Raw genomic sequence first — 23,842 nt, forward strand, 5'->3', positions numbered from 1 at the left:
CCCTCTCCCTGGTCTCCCTACACAATATATGAGACAAATTTTAGGCAATCTAATGCAGTTGTACTCACCTATATTCAAATTTGATTTTAGGGTACTCTCTTAAAGCAACTTATAGGAGACACAATAGTGGAGGTGCTCTTAGCACAAATCATATCAGCTTTTGGCACCTTGCTCCCCGAAGCTTGAAAGAATCTAGATTGACTAGAGGGGACAGGGGTGAATAGCCTACAAAAACTTCTTTATAAACTCAGAAGAACTAGGGCAAAGTTGTTAGTACAAAATGAGAATGTAATAGCACCTACTTTGCCTAGACAAATTCACCCAATGCACCTCCAAAACAAATCTACTAGCGAGCTAAACACAACTACTAGAGCACTCAACAAGCAAAAAGGCTAACACTACTATAGTTGAGCTTAAACTAGTGAAGCAAGTTCTTAGCTTGTTTCTAGCTAGCTAAAAATTAGCCAAATTAATTAGTTCTATTATATCCAGACAGGAGAGCTACTAGATGGACTAATTTTTTATAGACAAGTCGTCTTTCACTAGTTGTTAGCCAACCATAACTTATTTGAGCCAATTTTTAGCCCCAGGTAGTAACTAGTCATGTGTACCCAAACAAGCCCTAAACTAGCTACTTGTACCAACTAAACTATAACTACAACCGGAGAGCTACACTAACAAGCAACTACCACACAAGAAAGTATGGAAGTAAAGGCTAGTTTAGATATTTCAAACCAAGAGATGACACAATATTTATCCAAGAAGTTCGGCGTTGCTTGCTGACAATCTACATCCTCGTTGAAGCGAGTCTCTAGGTGATCGATTCACGCACTATATATCAAGTTGCTCAAGCTTGACCCTCAACTTGTGTGTCGAAAGAGCCAATCAACCAAGAGCACTTCAACTAGCCATGAGCATTCCACTGGACGGAGTTGCTCTTCGCGATCTCCCAACAATCACTAATAGAAGGCTTCTTGTTGATAGCTATCTCATTATAATTGGCTCAGAAAAATCCAAGTGACTACGCAATAAGTTGTGTGTCTCGTTGCAATGCATTGGCATGTTTGCTAGTTAAACTAAAATATTAAAAGGAGCACACCTGAACTAAAATTTCTGGAAACTATCCCTTTGAGTCATGCAAGAGATCATGACATGACTAGCAACTACGGTCGTGGCACATGCATTAACGTGACTAAATAAACACACTAGTGTCGCCTTAAACACATTCCACATATGCCACAAATGTGGTGGTTGAGTCATGTCATCCATGTTCGCGTGGCTCTACGCTTAATCACGGCATCATGGTTGACGTGATTCACTTTGTGTATCTTTTTTGTTGATGCAAAATGAATGATCTAATGACCTTTAAAAATCCTGTAATTTTACGTACATAATATATTTGTATCAAGATGAGTACGTTGTGTCGCATATGTATGTCTATTAGTTGTTGAAGTATAAATGAATTGTCCACCTTTTCTCATCAGCATAAGTTTTTAGGAACTTAATAGGGTAGCAGGGCTAGAGAGGTCTTAAGCTTGAATCCGGACATGTGCGATCAAACAAAATAATTGCAGCCCACTTCTATTTCAACAAAATAATTGCACATGAGGGCGGGTGTTCAAGTTGAAGTATAAGTAAATTGTCTAGAGCTCTTTTACAGTGGTTGGAGGTACTTGTTGGTTCCTCTCGGTTCCTAAGCAAATTATTAGCTCTAATTATTTTTATGCGTTGAAGGTTAGGATGGTAATTGCGCCACCGTCCACGTCCACGTCCTCGGCTGCACTGTCACCGCCAACCAGGCCAACGTCGAGTACATGCTCAAGACCAACTTCGACTACTTCCCCAAGGCCAAGACCTTCGCCGCGCTCCTCGGCGACCTCCTCGGCGGCGTCATCTTCAACTTCAACGGCGACGCCTGGCACCACCAGCGCAAGATGGCCAGCCTCGAGCTCGGCAGCGTCGCCGTATGCTCCTACGCCTACAAGATCATCGCCAGGAGGTGGAGGCCTGCCTCATGCCGGTCCTCGCTGACGCCGCCGATAGGGGCGCCGTCGTCGACCTCCAGGACGTGTTCCGGCGCTTCGCCTTTGACACCATCTGCAAGATCTCCTTCGGCCTCGACCCGGGATGCCTCGAGCGCGAAATGCCCATGTCCAAGCTCGCTGGCGCGTTCGACACGGCTACGCGGCTTTGCGCCATGCACGGCGCGGCGGCGTCGCCGCTGCTGTGGAGGATGAAGCGCCTGCTCAATATCGGGTCCGAGAGGGAGCTCAAGAAGGCCATCAAGGTCGTCGACGAGCTGGCGGCGGCGATGATCCGGGAGCACCGGAAGCTTGGCTTCACCAACAGCCACGACCTCCTGTCCCGGTTCATGGCCTCCGCCGGCGACGCGCACGCCGTCGACGACAAATACCTCCGCGACATCGTGGTCAGCTTCCTCCTCGCCGGGCGCGACACGGTGTCCTCCGCGCTCACCACGCTCTTCATGCTCCTGTCCAAGAACCTCGACGTGGCGGCGGCCATGCGCGCGGAGGCCGGCGACGACTCGACGCCGGTCACCTACGAGCACCTCAAGGGCCTGCACTACACCCACGCGGTGCTCCACGAGAACATGCGCATGTTCCCGCCGGTGCAGTTCGACTCCAAGTTCTGCGCCGCCGCCGACGTGCTCCCCGACGGCACCTACGTGTCCAGCGGCGCGCGCGTCATGTACCACGCCTACGCCATGGGCCGCATGCCGCGCATCTGGGGAGCCAACCACGGCGAGTTCCGCCTGGACCGGTGGCTCACCGGCGCCGGCGGGTCCTTCGTGCCGGAGAGCCTGTACAAGTACCCGGTGTTCCAGGCGGGCCTCCGCGTATGCCTCGGCAAGGAGCTCGCCATCACCGAGATGAAGGCGGTCTCCGTGGCGGTGGTGAGGGCGTTCGACGTTGAGGTGGTCGGGGAGAGTGGCAGCGGAGCCTGCGTGCCAAAGTTCGTGTCTGGGCTAAATTTACTATTCTACCCTTAATTACATAAAACAATTTCGAAAATAGAATTATCCCATCTTTTTTTAAGGGCTCATCCCACCAATTTTTAGTATACACTTGGTGCGTATGGTCCCACCATTTAGTACGCACTCGGTGCCTATCCAATTGATTCCTCTTGGTTCCTCTGCCTTTTTAGCCGTCGGATCGGCCCTCGTGAGCCGTCCATTTTCCGACAACCATTGTAAAAATTCTCAATTGTCTAATACCATTTCCTGTCCAGGGCATGTTGTGATGCTCATCATTCTATGGCTTCACCACAGGGACAAACTACAAAGCACATGCTGACTGTGTATAAAAATATCACTCAAACAAAACAACTTACACGACTTGTTACATTATATAGACTGGGACTGTGATACATTTTCACCTTTATTTACTTATATACTGGGTACAGTGGCAGACAATGTCACCAAGAGTCATGAACTTGTTGAATCTGCAGTCGCCTTTCTGGCCAGTCCTAGCCAATTGGCTTATTAATGTGTATCTGTCTTTTGGACCAAGCTTGCCCACTTAACAACAACAAAAACATATAATTTGTTATATGCGTTGTCAAAGAGGCGGAAATAAGCAATCCTCCAGGATTTCTTGAATAAAATGACACAGAATACCACCCAGAGACCAACAACAAAACCTGAGCCAACTCCAAAAGGAAATGACATTAGCTTAGAATCATGTTCCTCTGTCTTACGATCACCATGCTTTTGTTCTTCAGAGCAATTCTTGTGAAGAGGATCTCCACAAAGACCGCTATTTCCATCGTACATAAATGGATTCTGTGAGTAGAGGGTGTCGAGCTGCCCACCTGATGGTATCCTTCCACTGAAATTGTTGTATGACAAGTCCAGGTAGCTTAAGTATGTTAGATTTGACAGGCTTTGTGGGAGTTCTCCATAAAGCTTGTTCTCCGAGAGGTCGAGTGATTCCAATGCCTGCATGATCCCAATGTTGCTTGGAATTTTTCCACTCAAGCGATTATGTGATAAATTCAAATTATGAACTGCATCAAGAGAAGTTATTTCTTCTGGAATTCCACCTGTTAAGAAGTTTGCAGATAAGTCAATAACCACCATATTAAAAATTTGACCTTCTTCATAATAACGTGCATCCCCCTTGGTGGTGACAGACAGATTTAAAACCGGCACGTAGTGTCCAAAGGTTGTGGGACTACGCCGTGTTGTCATACGGTCATACCACTTAAATTTGATAGATTCCGTGGAAGAAAACCTGATATGCCATTGTCTGCCAGATCTAGATGAAGAAGTTTTGTAAGGTTGGTAATTGTTGGTGGAATATTTCCAGAGAAATTATTGTGCCCCAGTCGTAGTATTTCTAAGTTCGCCAAGTTCCCGATCCACATGGGCAGTCCTCCAGAAAAGTTATTCCATGACAGATCCAAGATATATAAGTTGGTGAATCTTTGCAAACGAGGTGGGAACTTTCCAGAAAACCGATTGTTACTCAAAAATAGCATGGTAAAGAAAAAATTCTGTGGCTCAAAGCATTCTGGAAATTCACCCTCTAAAAAGTTGTCGGCTAAGTCTAAGATGCCCAGGTATTGCAATTGACATATTGACTGTGGAACATGACCGGCAATACGATTGGAGAAGAGCCGCAGATCACCGATGCCTGGAGCTCCAAAGTTCGATGGCAGAGGTCCGGATAAAAAGTTTCTCGAGATGTCCAGTACGCTGAGACTTTGCGGCAATTTTGGTATTGGACCTGTCAGGTGGTTTGAGCTGAAATAAAGTTTTCTCAATGATTCCATAGCCTCCATGTTTGTTGGTAATGTACCACTGACTCCGTTGTAGGAAATGTTCATCCACGAAGCATTTGAAAAGGTAGAAACAAACCAGCCAGGAAGACTATCAAATATTCCGGCACATGATATATCTAGCGCAACAATTTCGATTTGTGATTGCAGCCAGGTGGGAAATTGAGGGCCCATCTCACAAGAAGCAAAATATGCATACTGAAGGATAAAGGGTGGCAACCAATTGGCATCCACCGCAATCTTTAAGGAATTGCTTGACAGGTCTATCCACCTCAAGCTTGTAAGGCCAGCAAGGATTTCCTGGGTGATAACACCACTGAGGTTGTTCCAGCCTAATATCAGGGAAGTTAAATTATTGAGCTTGCTGATCTCCGAAGGCACCAGTCCAGTAATCTGGTTGTTGGAGAGGTCGAGAGTGAGTAAACTGGTAAGAGTACCAATCTCAGAAGGAACAGATCCATTGATTTGGTTGTTGGAGAGATCAAGAATGACTAAGCTGGCCCATCGCCCTATCCAATTTGGTATCACTCCAGTGAAATCATTGTTGTCCAGATGCAGTTCCTCCAATCTTGGGGAACATTGTGGTAAGTGTTCAAAGAACTCTGTTATGTCGCCATTCATGTCACTGGAACTGAGGATTAGGATTTGCAGGTTGCATACACTACTGGAAAACTGGACTTTGCCGAGTGCCTGAGACTTTGCCGAGTGTTTTTTATCGGGGCACTCGGCAAAGCAATATTTTGCCGAGTGCCGCACTCGGCAAAATAAAGCACTCGGCAAAGGTGGATTTGCCGAGTGCCAGGCACTCGGTAAACCCTGGCTCTCGGCAAAACTAGGCTTTGCCGAGTGCCGCGGCACTCGGCAAAGATCCCACTCGGCAAAAGGTGGCCGGCCCATGACGGCGGCCACCTGCCATCAGATTTTGCCGAGTGCCTAACGACTGGCACTCGGCAAAAAAAAAATTATTTTTAAAAACTTATTTTGCCGAGTGCCAGCCCCAGGCACTCGGCAAAATTTTTTTTATTTTTAAAAACTTATTTTGCCGAGTGCTAGCCCCAGGCACTCGGCAATTTTTAAAAAAATATATATATTTTGCCGAGTGCCCCGCATGGCACTCGGAAAAAAAAAATTATTTTGGGCCTAAATTTTTTTCTGGGGCCTTGTGATAGTATTTCAAACTCTATTTTAAAATTTGGGTCAATTTTGACTTCTTTTGATATATTTCATTAGTTTATTTCGTTTCGTCGAATTTTTCGGGATATTTCAAATTTGAACTGCAGGTACATGGAATAATGGACTTTGGTCATCCAAAAATTGATACTCATGATATTTAGGGTATGTTTAGGCCATATCCAGGAACTCACGTGAAATCTCGAGCATCTCGTTGACGTAACATGTCGAGGTACTTGTCGGAAATGTGATTTTAAATTATATAAAATGCAAACGAAGTCCGAAAATCATGAAACTTATCGAGGCGTCGTGTTATCGCATGTGGAGGCTGTGGTAAAAATTGAGAAGGTTTCGGGCAAGTTGTGACACTGGATGCCAAAAACCTAGACATCGAGAGGTGGCCCAGAGGCCCCCCTCGCCTCGGCCACGGCCCGGCCCCCCTCGCCTCAGCCGCCCAGAGGTGGCTGGCTGGTGTCGGCGGGCCATTTCCGGCAGCGGCGGCCGTGTCCCGGCCGTCCCTTCCCTGGCCGCGCCGCCCGTAGGAGCAGGGGAGGTAGGAGGAGCAGGGGAGGAGGGAGAGAAGGGAAGGGGAGAAGAGGAGGAAGAGAAGAGGAGGAAGAAGGGAGAAGGGAGGAGGAAGAAGGAAGAAGGAAGAAGGGAGGGAGGAGAGGAGAAGGGAGGAGGAAGAAGGAGAAGGGAGGTGGAGAGGTCAAGGGAGGAGGAAGAAGGGAGGAGGAGCCCCGGCCGCTGTCCACGCCTCGTTAGCGGCGGTGCCATGCCCTCGGCACCCCGCTCCCGACTCCGCCCACCGTCGACGAGCACACTAGGTTCGCCCTTCCCTTTCTATTCAAACCGTGCAATGGATGTCGGCCATCGAGCCCTTGTTAGTAGTAATAGTTGTTGTATGTGGTTTTCGGCCATCAAGCCGTTGTTTGTGGATGTTGGCCTTCGTGATGATCTTTTTTGCAGGTTTTTGAAACCTCCCCGTGCAGGGGAGGTTCTGCCGAAATTTTTAGTTGTCACTAATGTATTGCCTTTTTATGTAGGAGGAGGCCCCGGCGGAGGGACCTCGGTGACCCCGATTGTCTTCGTCAGCGTTGCGGGTATGCCTGCACCCCGATTGTACTAACGCTTGTTGTTCATTCTTTGTACATTGCAGGTGACGTAACAAAGATGGTGGGCAACCATTCACCGAGGCAGGTGCTCTCGGTGTACCAGAGGCTACGCCCTCCTGATGGAGGCGAGGGGACGTCTTCGCCCCCAGCGGCTAGAGCAGGCCCGGGTCGCCCCAGCACGGGGAGGGGGAGGGGGAGGGGGAGGGGCCGGGGTCACCCCAGAAGGGACCCACCTCCTCCCCCGGCTCTCGACCAGCCGGAGGACCCGTCTCCTACCCCGGAGGACCACGTGGCGGCCACAGGCAAGACCACAGACACTCCGTCGGGGGACGAGGGGACTCAGCAGACAGAGGACAGTTCTGCTCAGTCGACTCCCTACCTGCGAGGTCCCACAAGCCTTCCTCCGGTTCCGCTTCCTGACCGACGCCCACTGGTTCGTCCTGTGGGAAGAAGGTAAGTAACTATAGATGTTATCACTAGTACTTCATATGATACGTTGAAAATCAAAAGAGAAACTGATAATTTTTCTTAATCACTTATGCAGGGGCTGGCTAGTTCTGTCGGGTGCTCTTGACCCCCCACGCACCCCCGCTACCGTCCTGGGATGTCTGTGCAGGAAACACTTCCCCGGCCTTGTGGACTTGAAAGAGGGGAGGCGGGAGCTGGCCTGGTCGTGGGACAGGTACAAGCTCGGCTCGGATGACAAGCAGGACAACAAGCAGGAGCGGGTTTTGGCAGACTTTTGGGTAAGTGTCTCACAACATAGCTCAATACAACTCCTCCATTGGTTAAGTCTTTTATTGAAATAATGAACGGATACATCGTGTTTGTATGCAGAGGTACTTCAAGGCCGAAGAAGGTCGAGAGACCCTGGCGGATCAGACGGCACACAGAGCCTGTAAGAAGTACGTCGGCGACATGATTCACAAGGCGCGACTCCAGGCCCACGTCAACTACTACAGGTCCATCAAGAAAGAGCCCCTCAACAAAACCGGCGCAAGAAATGTGGCGCTGACCAAGGAGCAGTACCTTCAGGTAGGTGAATAATATTGATTCGTTTTGAGATTTAGTAGGTCCAGAATTGATCTTCTTATATGTCAAACACTTGATGATGTGTAGGTGCCGGCCTCGTGGTGCATGTCGCATAGATCGGCATGGTCGAGGATCGTGGACAGGTACCTTGACCCGGCGTACATCGCAAAGCACGAGCAAGGCAAGCGGAAGCGGGCACTGAGGACCGGTCCAACTCACCACCAAGGCAGCCGCAACCTCCCCGCATTCAAGTGGGCACTTGTACGAGATGTCATTTATCTATTATAACACTCAATTTTGCTTGATTTCTAATCATCTTGCCGTCTTTCTCGCAGGAGGTGGCACACCCGGACGTGCGGTGTCAGAGTTTGGGGCATGGGCTGTGTCCCACATGGGCCCGGTGAAATCCAGTGTCGTCTTCAACCCGGATGCCACTGCCCAGGCTTACTCTGACCCGAGCGTCCACGCTAAGGTCAGAGACTACGCAGAGGTGGTTAGGGCGCTCCGTGGCTCAGATCACAATCTGAGCACTGAGCCCCTTGAGACAGAGGTGATCGTGAGGCTGGGGCAAGGCAGGAAGCACGGGCGGTTGTGGATTGCAGACGGCGCCGACTCCTCGAGCTCTGCACCCTCTCTCTCCGACGTGAGGGCACGGAGCACGGCCAGAAGCCTTCCCATACGTGCACGGCCTACTCCAACACTGTCGTGGGTCGACGAAGTTCAGGTAATTCCGGTTTCACTCGTCGTACATTGAACGTTACACACATTGATCAGATTTACAATACAGAAACATGTGATTGAAATACTGCAGGCCGAGCTGGCAGAGACAAGGGAGACGCAAGCGCACCTGACCGCAGAGCTGGAGGCCACGAAGAAGCAGATGGCGGACATGTACCAGATCATGCAAACCATCGGGCAAGCATCGGGTGTCCAAGTGCAGTTGCCAGCTCCAGCTCCGGTTCGACACTTCACTCCTGTGAGTATGAAAGTTTAATGCGTTCGTGCCGTTGGGATTGTCGGCCTTCGTGCCGTTGTGATTTTCGGCCTTCGTGCCGTTGGGATTGTCGGCCTTCGTGCCGTCGTGATTGTCGGCCTTCGTGCCGTTGTTTCTTGCAGGTTGGAAACCTCCCCGTGCAGGGGAGGTGCTGCCGAAATTTTCAATTTTGAGTCTAACACATGCAATCTCTTCTCTTTTGTGTAGCCTCCGTCGGCGGGTTCAAACAATCCTGCTACCGTGTCACCGGCGGCTGATCGCGTCAACCCTTCACCGCAGTTCGTTTCTTCACCGCAGTCCGGGGGGCCACACCTGCAGTCTCCGTCGCCGCAGTAGGGATGTTGAACTTTGTGATGTTGAACTTGTAATAATAAACTTGTGATGTTGAACTTTGGTGCATTTGTGATGGATTTTCGATGGATTTATTAAATATGTGTGTGCTTGTGATATATAATGCATGTTGGTGATATAGATGTGATGATTGATGTATATGTATATATATATATATATATATATATATATATATATATATATATATTGTCTGTTACAATGGAATGTAAAAAAATTGTAATTCTCCGGGTCTTTGCCGAGTGCCATGGGCAAGGCACTCGGCAAAGATTTTTCAAAAAAAAATATAAAATTTCTTTGCCGAGTGCCTTGCTGCAGCACTCGGCAAAGTATTTTTTTTAAAAAAAATTCAGAAATTCTTTGCCGAGTGCCTAAACAGGGGCACTTGGCAAAGAAATTATTAAAAAAAAAAACTTTGCCGAGTGCCTGGGCAGGGGCACTCGGCAAAGTAATTTTTAAAAAAAATAAAAAAAACTTTGCCGAGTGCCTGGGCAGGGACACTCGGCAAAGTACTTTTTAAAAAAAAATAAAAATAAAAAAAATTTGCCGAGTGCCTGGGCTGGGGCACTCGGCAAAGTAATTTTAAAAAAATAAAAAAAATTTACCGAGTGCTGGGTTGGCCACTCGGCAAAATAACCGTTAATGGCCGGCGCCGCAACGGCCGAAAATATTTTGCCGAGTGCCGCCCCAAGCACTCGGCAAAAAAAATTTTATTTTGCCGAGTGCCCGGATAAAAAGCACTCGGCAAAGACCCATTGCCGAGAAAAATTTTGCCGAGCAGACTTTGCCGAGTGCTACACTCAGCAAAGCCTTTGCCGAGTGCAAAGGGCTCTTTGCCGAGTGTAAAAACACTCGGCAAAGCCGCGGCCTCCAGTAGTGATAGATTTGTCATGTTGGCGGTCATGATGTCTAATCGTCCATCAGTTATATATGGGTCATTGGTTCCACTACTAACAAAAAAATCCAGGACTTGGAGGGATGTCATACCTCCAAATGCATGGTGAAATTTACCATATAAATTAGTGCCTCCAAGTCCTAGATACGTTAGGCTTGTCAGGTTCCAAAACCAGCATGATGCAACTGGGTGATTGAAATAATTAAAGGAGAGATCAAGCCTCTCAACTTGTGTGAGGTTAAGATGTGGGAGTGATTGGTTTGCACTTGCAAGGCTGCAGTCAGAAAGATCAAGGACCCTTAAAGAAGGGACCATACTCACCGCATGAGCCCAGTCAAGCGCCATGCTGAGGTTTACAGAACGCATGTTGAGGTACTGTAGAGAAGGCAGCCGAGTTAACCATGAGGTATCTGTGGAGTACATCTTGTAATCAAAATCGTAAGTTCTGAGTGAGAGGTCAAGATATTGCAGCTTTGTCAGGTTTCCAAGCTGAGGCGGTATGCTACCGTAAAATGGTATGGCAGATAGGTTGAGATATCTCAAGTTTTTCAAGGAGCCCAGAAACTCTGGGAAAAGACGTGTCGGACCTTCGAGATTATTCAGGCTCAGGTCAAGGTGCTTTAGACGCTGCAAGGAAAGGAGTGAAGGGCTTATCTGTCCGACCAGGGCAGTCTCGTCGCCGGAGTTAACAGTAGATGGATCGACAGCCACGTTGCGGAGATGAAGCCCGACGACATGGCCGGTCCGCTTGCTGCACCTGACGCCTCTCCACTGGCAGCAGTCTTGATCTCCGCCGGACTGCCGCCACGAGGAGAGGAATCCAGCAGGGTCGCTTGTGATGCCTTGTTTGAACTCCAGCAGGGCGATCCTCTCGTGTGCCAAGCAGCCGATGGCGGTGGTGCCCGAGCTGGCATTGCGCAGCGACAGCCCATGGCCGGTCGGGGGTAAGGACGATGAGATGATGGCTGTTATTACTACGACGAGGATGAACGAGAGCGCAGTGGTGGTTCTGTAGCTCATAGTCCTCATAGCTGGCTGGTGTTCTTGATCAGCTGGATAGAACGTTTTGCCAGCCGCAGCAAGTACCGCTGAGTTATATAGCGCTGGAACCTACCAAGGGCAAGGATGATTCGAGTGGCTAAGGCGCGTGCCGTGAGCAGCGCAGCGCCCGGTTTCCAAGGATGATTCGAGTGGCTGATGCGCATGCGGCGTGCTGGCCGGCCGTGAGCAGCACGGCGCGCGCGCGGCCGGTCTCGGTTAATTGCCTGCCGCGGCTGACACATGGACGTCCGTGTGGATGGTAAACTCTGTCGGTAGTGGGACTTTCCAAGGATGATTCGAGTGGCTGAGGCGCATGCGGCGTGCTGGCCGGCCGTGAGCAGCACGGCGCGCGCGCGGCCGGTCTCGGTTGCATGCCGCGGCTAACAAAATCCACGCCGGTAGTCCAACATCCCATGTCATACCCATAGGCTATACCACGGCCCAAAATGAACGTGTCATAGAGAGTCGCCAAAAATACCAAAATAATTGACGCTGAAAGATCGGCCTTAAAGATAGTAATGTTTGGTTGGTTGTTATTTCTCATTTTTGGAACATATTGTCAGTCGATATTTTTATTTTGCTTTACCGTTCGATGGTCTGTCGTTATATCCAAATTTTCACAACTGACCAATTGTCGGTATATAGGCTACACTCATGCGCTCTCAGCTGGCCCAATTCCCGCCTAATTTTTATGTGAACCCACCTGTCAGATAAAAAAAATTCATAGCACGCCTTCACAGCCCGCCAACAGCATTAGGTCACCTGACAGACAAAAATGTTATGTGCATGTAGACATGAATTGGAGAACACTAGGACATTCATTAAAAATCAAATGATTTTGGGTTCATATTCTACCACTATTTCTTATATGTTTGATTACTTCTAGTGGTATCATATGAGTATATGACTCGTTCATGAGAATGTGACCCCAAGTGTTTGAATTGTGTATATGAGCTATATAGAAGTGACAAATTCAGCCTCAACAAGATAACCGCTCAAATGTGTGTGAACAATCTTAAAGAGGGTTCAAACCGATTTTGAGGCTTATGTAAATCAAATAAGTTCAAGCCAAAGAGAAAGAAGCTCATGAAACATTCTAAGAAGGTTCAAGTGATCATCTACATCAAGTGTGGTGTCTTCCCAAGGTCCCAAGTGGTGTCTACCCTGACATTTCAAGCTTATATATAAAGTGGTGTCATCTTTTGTGGAAACTAGAATCATGCCTTGCGCGTTGCCGCGGGATTTTCTTAAAAATAAATCTTATATATATATTATTACTATATTGTATTTCTCTATACTGTGTATGTATATATGAATTTGACTTGTATATTATTTTATTATATCAAATCTGGTAAAAAATCGGTAAGCTAATAGAAGAAAACCAATAGAATATTTGATCACATTATAGAAGATATTTTTTTTGAGAGAAACATTATAGAAGATAGGTGATAAAACAAATAGCATATGTAGATGACTTTACATTAGTAGGTTAAAGATTAAAGGTATTGCATATAATTGAGATGGTGTGGACATTTTTTTGTAATTAACAAGGGATGACATGGATCGCTTGCATGAAAGGATTATGAGTTAGTGGGACACTTAGTGGGAAATGATATGGACATCTTGCATGAAGAGAGAACATCTAGTGGGGTTTAGCTTTACAAGAGTATAAGATTGATGACAAATTAGGAGAGATTGGCACAAAGACAGAAGGAGAATAAACAAGAAGCCTTCTGTTGGTGATGGGTGCCTCTGATCAGTTGATTTGGAATGGGCTCTTGTGCTCATCCCTGTTGGAGATCGCGAAGTGCAACTCTAGTGGAATGCTCAAGACTAGTTGGTGTGCTCTCTTGGTTGATTGGATTCTTGTGACACACTAGTTGAGGGTAAAGCTTGAGCGGCTTGATAGTGTGTGATCGATCATCTAGAGACTCGCCTCAACCTGGACGTATGTTGCCAGCAAGCAACCGAACTTCTAGCTAGGATAAATATTGTGTCATCTCCCTTGCCCTGATTGGTTTGAAATCTCTATACTTGTACTTTACTTTCATACTTTCTGTGGTAGTTGCTTGCTAGTGTAGCTCTCTAGTTGTAGGTATAGTTTAGTTGGTGAAGTAGCTAGTTTAGGGCATGTTTGGGTATATAAGGCTAGTTACTAGCTGGGGCTAAAAATTAGCCCAAATTAGTTATGGTTGGCTAGCTAGTTAGCTAACAACTACTAGAAGACTTGTTTGAAAACTTAACCCAACTAGTATCTCTCCTAATGGATACAACAGAGCTATTTTGGCTAACTTTTAGCTAGCTAGCAATTAGCCCTTATCCAAACAGATCCTTACTTGCTTCACTAGTTTGGCTCAACTAGAGTAATGTTAGCCTCTTTGCTTGTTGAGTGCTCTAGTAGTTGTGTTTAGCTCGCAACTAAATTTGTTTAGCAGGCTTGCATTGTGTGAATTGGGTTAGATAAAGTAGTTGCTATTAGGTTCTCATTATGTACTAAACACTTTATCTAGTGCTTATGAATTCATAGAGAAATTTTTATAGGCTATTTAACCCTCCCTCCCCCTTTATCCATCTAGATCCTTTCCAGGTTGGGGAGAGCAAGGTCCCAACAACTTATATGACTTCTACTAAGAGCATCTCCACTAGATTATATTGCATCTCTGTCGGTGCGGGACCCACGGGGTACCCCGCAAGGAAGGGAGAAGAACTAGCCTGACTATGATTCTTCCCCTGAAATCTTAGTAGTAGTATTATCCTGTAATTCTACTAGGAACTCTCACTGTAAACCGACTAGGACTCTGGCCTCCTGACTATATAAAGGAGGGCAGGGCTCCTTGAATCGGTGGAAGACAACAATTGTACAACACAACACTTTACAATCAATCCAACACAAAGGCTAAACGCCGACTGGACGTAGGGCTATTACTCGATCAAAGATTGAGGGTCCAAACCAGGATAAATCGACTGCCTCTTGTATTAACCGTCGAGTTCTGCATACGCTGAAGCCCGAACATACTGCCCCGGGTACCCCCGTGGCAGGCTATCGGTGATCAAACATCGACAGCTGGCGCGCCAGGTACGGGCTTTCGACGACTTTGCATCCGAGAGCTCGATGGACCTCGACAACATGATCTTCTCGAAGGGATCGACCTTCATCTTCGGTTCATGGATCTGCGAGGAAGGCGACGATGGCAAGCTCCAAGGCCGTCTCCTCAAAGATTCAGGTCATCATCAGGACTTTTCCATTTCGGCGACAACAACAGATCAGCTGACCGAAAGATTCGCACAGCTCGTAATATCCAATCCGACTCAGATTTCGTGACTTCACGCATCCGATTCAAACTCAAGTTCCGCTTCCGAAACGAAGTCTTATCCGAGTTCTTTCAGAAAACCGAGTTCTTTTTTGACAAAGCTCTGGAACATGACGTCAACCTGTCAAGAATACTACTCGGAGTACACCTAGAGAACTTCAAAGAAGTCGGATCTTCCGTTCGGACTCCACAACATGGCAACATCTTATGAGACATGGCCCGAAGGATCCACTTATCCCATGCTTAGAATGCTGCTGAAGGGAGCCCAGGAAGGTCTCGTTTTAACCATAACATCTCAAGACTGCATCATTCACTGGCCAGGTACCATTCCTGAGGATGATGGCACCCAACTAGTCGACGATACGACAACAGCAATTCTACCCTACCAAGAAGGAGATTCGATCTATGACTTTGAAACCTCTACTGAAGTTGTCAATAGCTCTGGCAGTACGAAAATCAATGACGATGGCAGAACAACTCACGCTAGAGAAGTATTCATGATTCGCCGTCCTCGATCACCATTGATCCCCCCAGAAGCACCCGACGTAAGGTCTTCAGATGAGTCCGAATCCAACATATCACCATTTATCCAGGGGCACGATGGTGAGACTGAGAGTCAGAGGCAAGCGAGAGAAAGAAAGAACAAATTGAAACAAGGACGTCAACGCCGTGCTAAACAGCGAAGGGACACTTGGATCAAATATGAATCAGACCTAGCTGAGTACAAAAGAAGGAAATCAGAACGAGAGGTCGAAGAAGGACGAGCAGCGAATACACCCTATGATAAGATCCGAGAAGCACTAGAAGAACTCAAGGCGACCTCATATCCCAATGAAAAACAAGAACAGCTCTGAGATTTTCTCCGATCAACAGTCTTTAGAACAAACGACGGAAGGGCAACATCTCATGAACAGGAAGATCAAAATCAAAGGAAGTCCGCTTTCGAAAGACTTGGACCAAGTGGAAGTCACAATGAAGAGAGCCGAAGAAATCACAGTCAAAACAACCGAGTCGAGCAACCAAGAAAGGCTAGAAGCAGAGTACCTACTCAGACAGCCACACAGAACTACTCTCACCAAGACGACAGTTGGCAAGAAGGGGGCGCAGAATCAGAATATACAGAAGCCAGAACGCACGATAGATTCCCCTGTTTTGCAAACAGACTTGCTTCAATATGACTACCTCACAAGTTCAAGCCGTCCAACCACTCCAAGTACGATGGCAAGACCGAACCAAAGCAATGGCTCAGGATTTACACACAATCGATTAAATTAGCCAGGGGAGATGATGACATCAAAACCTTGTTCTTTCCCAGGGCCCTAGAAACCATGCCACTTCAATGGTTTGACAAATTGAATTCAGGATCAATCAGAAATTGGGAAGACTTGCAAAGAGCTTTCTGTGAAAATTTTGTGGGAATTATTACACATCCAATCACCCACGCAGAATTAAAAGGACTCAAGCAGAAAGGAGGTGAAAGTCTCAAAAATTACTATCGACGATTTGGCGAACTACGAGCTCAAGTACATGACATCACAAAACGAGAAGTAATCGAAGCTTTCTCTCACAGAATCGAGGCTAGGTGGCAATTTCAAGACTTCTGCAAAGAAAACCCAAGAAATAATGAAGAATTCAGAAGAACAGTAGAAAAGATGATTACTGCAGAGGAAAAAACAAGAGAAAGATTCCCGGATAGAAACAACAGAGACAACCTGAACAGGCAAAATCCTCGAAACAACAGACATCGGGAGAGAAAGCGAGGTCCAGACAACACAATAGCAATGGCTGACAAATCAAAGAAATCTACCAAACCCAGAAGATATGATGACATTGAGAACATACGTTGCCCCTTGCACCCCAATGGAAAACACACCATCGGAAATTGCTACACCTTCAATGAAAGATACACTAGAAAAGATAGCAAGGGAAACAATAAATAAGACAATCACAAAAAAGAAGGAGACAACCATGAAGACAAGGGATTCCAAAAATCCAGAGGGACAGTGGCAGTAATCTTTGCCGGGTTCCAGACTTCAGAAGCAAACATCAAGAAAAACTAGTATTACGAACCATCATGGCAGCAGAACCTGCTACACCAAGATATCTCAACTGGTCAGAGTATCCAATCCAATTTTCAAGAGAAGACCAATGGACCAGCGTAGGAAACGTAGGCCATTACCCATTGGTTCTAGATCCAACCATTGCCAGTATGACTGTTACAAAAGTACTAATCGACGGAGGAGCCGGACTCAACATCATTTTTTCAAAAACTCTAAGGAAGATAGGACTACAACTCGCCGAGATGATCACACCAACAAGCACACCTTTTTATGGCATAGTACCCGGCAAGGCAGCAATGCCACTTGGATAAATCACTGTACCGGTTACTTTTGGGACTCCCTCAAACTACCGCACAGAGTTCATCAAGTTTGAAGTCGCAGATTTCGATTCATCATATCACGCAATCCTTGGGCGCCCAGCACTAGAAAAATTCATGGCAATACCGCATTATCCGTACCTGTTGCTTAAGATGCCAGGGCCTAACGGTGTTCTTTCTCTTCAGAGTGATTTAAAGCGCGCATTTGACTGTGATGTACAGGCAATCCAAATTGCAGCAAAGGCACATGCAAACGATAGAAGAAAAGAAATAGCCACTATCGCCGCAGAAATAAGCCAAGAAGAACTAGAGATACCGGCTAAAAGACCAAGCATCCTAGCACCACCAAAAGAAGTCGACGTCAAGCAAATCGACTTAGGCACCGGTGATCCCTCAAAAACAGCAACCATCAGTGCCCACCTATCAGCAAAATAGGAACTCACGCTCACCAACTTTCTTCGGGACAACAAGGATATCTTCGCTTGGAAGCCGGCCGACATGCTAGGGGTCCCAAGAGAGTTGGCTGAGCACGGAATTGATGTCAATGAGGGCTCCAAGCCTGTGAAGCAACGACTACGACGATTCTCTCCTGACAAGAAGGCAACAATTAAAAAGAAATTACAAAACTAATGGCAGCTGGGTTCATTAGGGAAATTCTCCATCCAGATTGGCTAGCAAATTTAGTTCTGGTACAGAAAAAGAACACGGACGAGTGGCGCATGTGTGTTGACTACACAGATCTCAACAAACACTGCCCAAAGGATCCATTTGGGCTACCACGCATTGATCAGATAGTTGATTCAACAGCAGGATCTTCCCTATTATCCTTTCTTGATTGCTATTCCGGATATCACCAGATCGCATTAAAAGAACAGGACCAAAGCAAGACATCTTTCATCACTCCGTTCAGCGCCTACTGCTATAGGACCATGTCGTTTGGACTTAAGAATGCTGGAGCCACTTACCAAAGAACCATCCAAACATGCCTTGGTGATCAGATTAGCGAAAACGTAGAAGCATATGTGGATGACGTGGTTGTAAAAACAAAGAACCCGGATACACTGATTGAAGACTTAAAACAAACCTTTGAGAATCTGAAAAGGTGGAGGTGGAAATTGAACCCAAACAAGTGTATATTCGGAGTTCCTTCAGGACAACTACTCGGATTCTTGGTCAGTCATCGCGGAATCAAAGCAAGCGCCAAGCAAATTCGAGGCATAACAGAGATGGGCCCTCCTCAAAATGTCAAAGATGTACAAAAACTAACAGGCTGCATGGCAGCACTCAACCATTTCATATCAAGACTCGACGAAAAAGGGTTGCCTTTCTTTAAACTACTAAAGAAGATAGACAAATTCGAGTGGATGGAAGAAGCCAATGAAGCTTTCAAGAAACTTAAAGCATACCTCACCTCCTCACCAGTCCTCACACCTCCAAAAAAAAGATGAAGACATGATGCTATACATTGCAGCAACTTCTACTGTAGTCAGCACGGCGATAGTAGTAGAAAGGGAAGAAGAAGGGCGCATGTATAAAGTACGACGCCCAGTATACTACATCAGCGAAGTACTGTCAGAATCAAAAATCCAGTACCCGCATGTGCAAAAACTACTCTACGCCCTACTGATCACTTCACTCAAGCTTCGTCACTATTTTGAAAGCCACAAGATTACCGTAGTGATAGATTTCCCACTAGGAGACATCTTACACAACAAAGACGCAACAGGACGCATATCCAAGTGGGCGGTTGAACTCGGTGCTCTCAACATTGATTTCACCCCACGGAAAGCAATTAAATCTCAAGCCCTTGTTGATTTTGTTGTCGAATGGACAGAAATTCAACAACCCATGTCAAGCGCCATCCTTGATCATTGGAAAATGTACTTTGATGAATCACTCAAGCTAGGCGGAGCCGGTGCAAGCATCCTCCTAATTTCTCCGAACGGAAAACAACTAAAGTATGTCCTTCAGATATTATGGCAAGCTACCAATAATGAAGCAGAATACGAAGCTCTCATACACGGGATAAGAGTGGCTATTACCCTCGGAATCAAGCGATTACTCGTATACGGCGACTCGGCAGTAGTCATCAACCAAGTCAACAAAGATTGGGATTGCACCAAAGAGAACATGGGTGCTTACTGTGCTGAAATCCAAAAACTCAAAAAACATTTCCAAGGATTAGAAATTCTACATGTCCTGCGGGATTCCAACATTGCAGCAGATATCCTTGCCAAGCTTGGATCAGACAGGGCAAAGGTCCCACCAGGTGTTTTTATAGAGGAGTTATCAGCCCCCTCTATCAAACAACCCGGAGAAATAACCCCTCAAATCTCAGCAAAAGGCACCCAGATCTTGGTAATCACCACTTCATGGACCCAGGTTTTTATTGATTACATCAAAGAGAATAAGTTGCCAGCAGAAAAACAGGAAGCCACATGAGTCATTCGCAGAAGCAAGAATTACGTCCTAGTAGGAGACAAGCTATACAGAAGAGCCGCATCATCAGGAGTACTCCTAAAATGCGTCTCATTTGAAGAAGGCAAACAAATCCTAGACGAAATATACTCAGGTTGCTGTGGAAATCATGCCGCTTCAAGAACACTAGTCGGCAAAGCATTTCACACTGGTTTCTACTGGCCAACCGCTTTGAAAGACGCAGAAGAACTCATCAGAAGATGCAAAAGTTGTCAGATGTTCGCAAGACAGGCTCATGTGCCAGCCCACAACCTCATCTGCATCCCACCCGCTTGGCCTTTCTCCTGCTGGGGGCTGGATCAAGTAGGACTCTCAAGAAAGCAAAGGGCGGTTTCGAGTACATCTTTGTAGCAATTGACAAGTTCACCAAGTGGATCGAATACAAACCACTCGCAAAATACAGCGTAGCCAAAGCAGTCGAGTTCATCCAAGACATTATGCACCGCTTCGGCATGCCCAATTGAATCATCACAGATTTGGGTTCTCCCTTCACAGCTACAGAATTCAAAAGTTGGGCACATGATTGTGGCTTCGGCATAGATTACGCATCAGTCGCACATCCAAAAGCCAACGGACAGGTAGAAAGGGCTAATGGACTCATACTAGCCGGATTGAAACCAAGACTATACGAAGAACTAGTAGACTATGGATCAAAATGGATTGAAGAATTACCCAAGGTTGTATGGGGGCTATGGACTCAAATAAGCAGAGCCACCAGATACTCACCTTTCTTCCTGGTATACGGATCAGAAGCCGTACTACCCGCAGACTTGATCTGGACGTCACCAAGGATAAAGCAATACGACGAAGGAGAAGCATAACACACCTGAAGATTAGAACTCGACAGTACTGAAGAAGTCAGAGTAAACGCTACCCTGCAATCAGCAAGATACCTCCAAGGACTAAGGCGCCATTACAACAAGAATACCCAGTCTCGATCATTACAAATCGGAGACCTAGTACTAAGAAGAGTACAAAAAACCGACGGACGCCACAAACTACTCAGTCCATGGGAAGGTCCTTTTATAGTCAAAAAAGTCATCAGACCAGGCACATACAAGCTTATAACTGAAGACATAAAGGAAGTCAACAATACATGGCACATCAGTCAGCTACGAAGATTCTACGCATAAAAACAACTCAAGGGAAAATATGTATACAGGACACAAGAGATCAACGTTCATGATCAACAAAGATAGCGCTATGTATCATTGTAACACATCAATATTCATGATCAATAAAGATGATTATCTCTCGACAAACATATGTCTCATGGCTCCCTCCGAGTTGTTTCTTAAATGCAAAATAGCTGAAAAGACGCCTGAGCATCCCGGCTGAGAGCAAAATAGTTGAAAAGACACTTGAGCCCGCCGATGAGGGTAGCTAACAAGCTAACACCCGAAATAAAAAGCAAAATGGCTGAAAAGACGCCTGAGCATCCTGGCCAAGAGCAAAATAGTTGAAAAGACACTTGAGCCCGCCGATGAGGGTAGCTAACAAGCTAACACCCGAAATAAAATGCAAAATGGCTGAAAAGACGCCTGAGCATCCCGGCCAAGAGCAAAATAGCTAAAAAGACGCTTGAGCCCGCCGATGAGGGTAGCTAACAAGCTAACACCCGAAATAAAATGCAAAATGGCTGAAAATACGCCTGAGCATCCCGGCCGAGAGCAAAATAGCTGAAAAGACGCTTGAGCCCGCCGATGAGGGTAGCTAACAAGCTAAAACCCGAAATAAAAGCAAAACGACTGAAACTAAGCCTGGGCATAGACCAAAGCAATTTCAAGACAAGACCCTCTAGCTACTTGTTTCAAATAGCAAGAGGCTCGGGGGCTACACTGGAGATACCCAAGAACACAAAGACCTACATATAACGAGTTGTTTACATGGCGCAGAAGAAGGCCAGACAAGCACTCGACAGATCAGGAAAGGTTGTCAGCACAGAGATCTATATATATAATGAGTTGTTTACATGGGACAGAAAAGTACTCGACAAATCAAGAAAGTTTGTCAAAATAGTGTGCAGAGTTGTTTACAAGGCAAAGACGAAAGCGAGACAAAGTACTCGGCAAGTCAAGTAACTCTGACCAATTGGACAAATCATCCAAGGAATAAACAAGGCATCCAGGCAGAGAAGACATCAACAAAAATCTTCATTCAAAAGAAGCATAATGTCATATTACAAGGCACGGGCATAAAGGTCAAATACATCAAGCCTCATCATCAAGAGAAGGGAGAACAATGTTAAGATTATCTACTATTCTACTAGCTAAGTCTTCAACTTCAGGCTCCACCCTCTCAACGGCATCAATGTATTCTTGACTATCCGCTTCCTCTGCTATCTTGGACAAAGGAGCCACTGGAGCAAGAACCTGGACCTAGGCCAGGACATTCTTGGTACATAGTTGAGCGCACCTCTTCACAAACTCTTGGAAACGAGTCGGAATTCGAGGAATCAACTGAGCCCAAGATTGCCCATCATCCGCTAGAGTTCGGAGAACGTTGGCTACTGAACGAAAGGATTTCCACAAAGCTTTCCAGTTTTCAGTAGCCGTCGCCAACTTGATAGACAAATCTTCAATAGTTTTTTGGGCCTGCACAAGATCTCTATCAGCTCCACGCCTAATCAACTTAGCAAGCGCAAGTTCCTCCTCAGCATGAGTAATTACCTCCTCAGCCTTGTTGTGACTCGTACGAACAAGAGTCTTCATTTCATCAACGTCCTCCGAGAGTTTCTGCTTTTCAACCTGGAGAGCTGGACAAGGCAACAAACAACAAGTCAGCAGAAAGGAGAATTTGAATGCCGAAGGAAACAAAAAGAACCTGCAATACCGTTGCACTCCTTCACGGCCTCCAAGTTCTTCATGGCCTCCAAATTCTTCTGAGCCTCCTGAAAAGCGGCATCCCTCTGCTTTTTGGTCTCAACAACCCGAGCACGAAGAGATTTTTCCTCCTCCTGATACGTTTGATGCTCAGCCTCCATCTCGGCCCGGAGGAGGTCAAGATCAGCTTTAAGAGGGCTCACTTCGGAAGACAACTTTTTCTCGTTTTCAGACGAGAAAAAGAAGTCGGTATGATCATGAGAGAAGGACTGAGTAGAAAGAGACAAAGAAAAACAAAGCATAAGGACAGAAGAAAAGCAAACATCCAAAGAAGGAACAGCGGAAAAACTTACCTGGAGCTTTTCTCCAAAAGAAGTCGCAAGGGTTGATAAGCTTCCCCAGGCAGCAGTTAACTCCGATAGTCGATGAGTGGCATCAAACTGCTGCACCACATCGTCAGCGAAAGACGGACCACCGGAGGCAAGAGAAGGAGAAGGAGAGGCCGACCGAGGCGAAGAAGGCACGACCAGAGCGACCTCCCAGGAAGCCAAGGCCAATCCCTCAGAAGGACACGCTGCAATGGCCATGGTCACCTCCGGGGCAACCAAGTCTGCAGCAGCACCGTCGCTAGAAAGCTTCGTCACCCCCACAACCACTTCACCAACAGTACGCTGCGAGTCCTGAGGCTCAGTACTCGGTGGCACAACGAAGGGCTGAGAAGAAGTCGACGGAGAAACGAGAGAAGACGAAGGACTAAAAGTTGATAAAAGAAATCGCCAATGAGAACCAGAGAAAAGGAGAACGGAAGCAAAGAGACGAAGCCAGAATCCACTCACCCAGCCACCTTCTTCTTCGCAAAACAAAAAGAGACCTCGCAGGGGGGACCATGGCGGCAAAAACGTCCCCGCCACTTGGCGACAGGAGCGGTTATAGCCGGTACCGGAGCCCCAGAAGAAACCGGAACCGGAGCCCTAGAAGAAGACGATACCGGAGCCTCGGAAGAACTCGGCACCGGAGCTACCGAAGAACTCAACACTGGAGCTACAGAAGAAACCGGCGCAGGAGCCTCAGAAGAACCCATACCCGACGTCTGATTACTACAAAAAGATCAAGACTAAAAGTCAAGACAAAGAGGAGGATTTCAACGGCGGGAGAATATGAAAACAACTCACCGTCGCATGATAAGGGGTACTTCATCATCCTCTTCCCCCTCGGTCTCGACCAAGGCCACTAGGGCACCCGCTGAAAAAAGAACAAAAGTACTCATTTCAAGATAAAAACAAGAAAGCAAAGGGACAGAGAGTATTAATATGCTCACCTAAGAGCATGCTAGCTACAACTGGAGTACCTAGATGAGTACTTGGCTTGCGAGACTTCTTGGAAGCAGGCAGGCCAGATGAAGGAACGAAGCCCACATCACAAGACTTCCTCCAACTACCGCCACGTACATCCTGGTACA

At 46.7% G+C, this 23,842-nt stretch overlaps 2 pseudogenes; one reads left to right on the top strand and one right to left on the bottom strand.

The window, feature by feature from the left end:
• Positions 1–1,604: 1,604 nt before the first annotated feature.
• Positions 1,605–3,010, top strand: LOC136489195 (cytochrome P450 94C1-like; annotated as a pseudogene).
• A 240-nt stretch (positions 3,011–3,250) lies between these two features.
• On the bottom strand, positions 3,251–11,401 carry LOC136486925 (receptor-like protein EIX1; annotated as a pseudogene).
• Between the last annotated feature and the right edge of the window lie 12,441 nt (positions 11,402–23,842).

The sequence above is a fragment of the Miscanthus floridulus genome, chromosome 10 (assembly GCF_019320115.1).
Source record: "Miscanthus floridulus cultivar M001 chromosome 10, ASM1932011v1, whole genome shotgun sequence".
NCBI classification, from domain to species: domain Eukaryota; kingdom Viridiplantae; phylum Streptophyta; class Magnoliopsida; order Poales; family Poaceae; genus Miscanthus; species Miscanthus floridulus.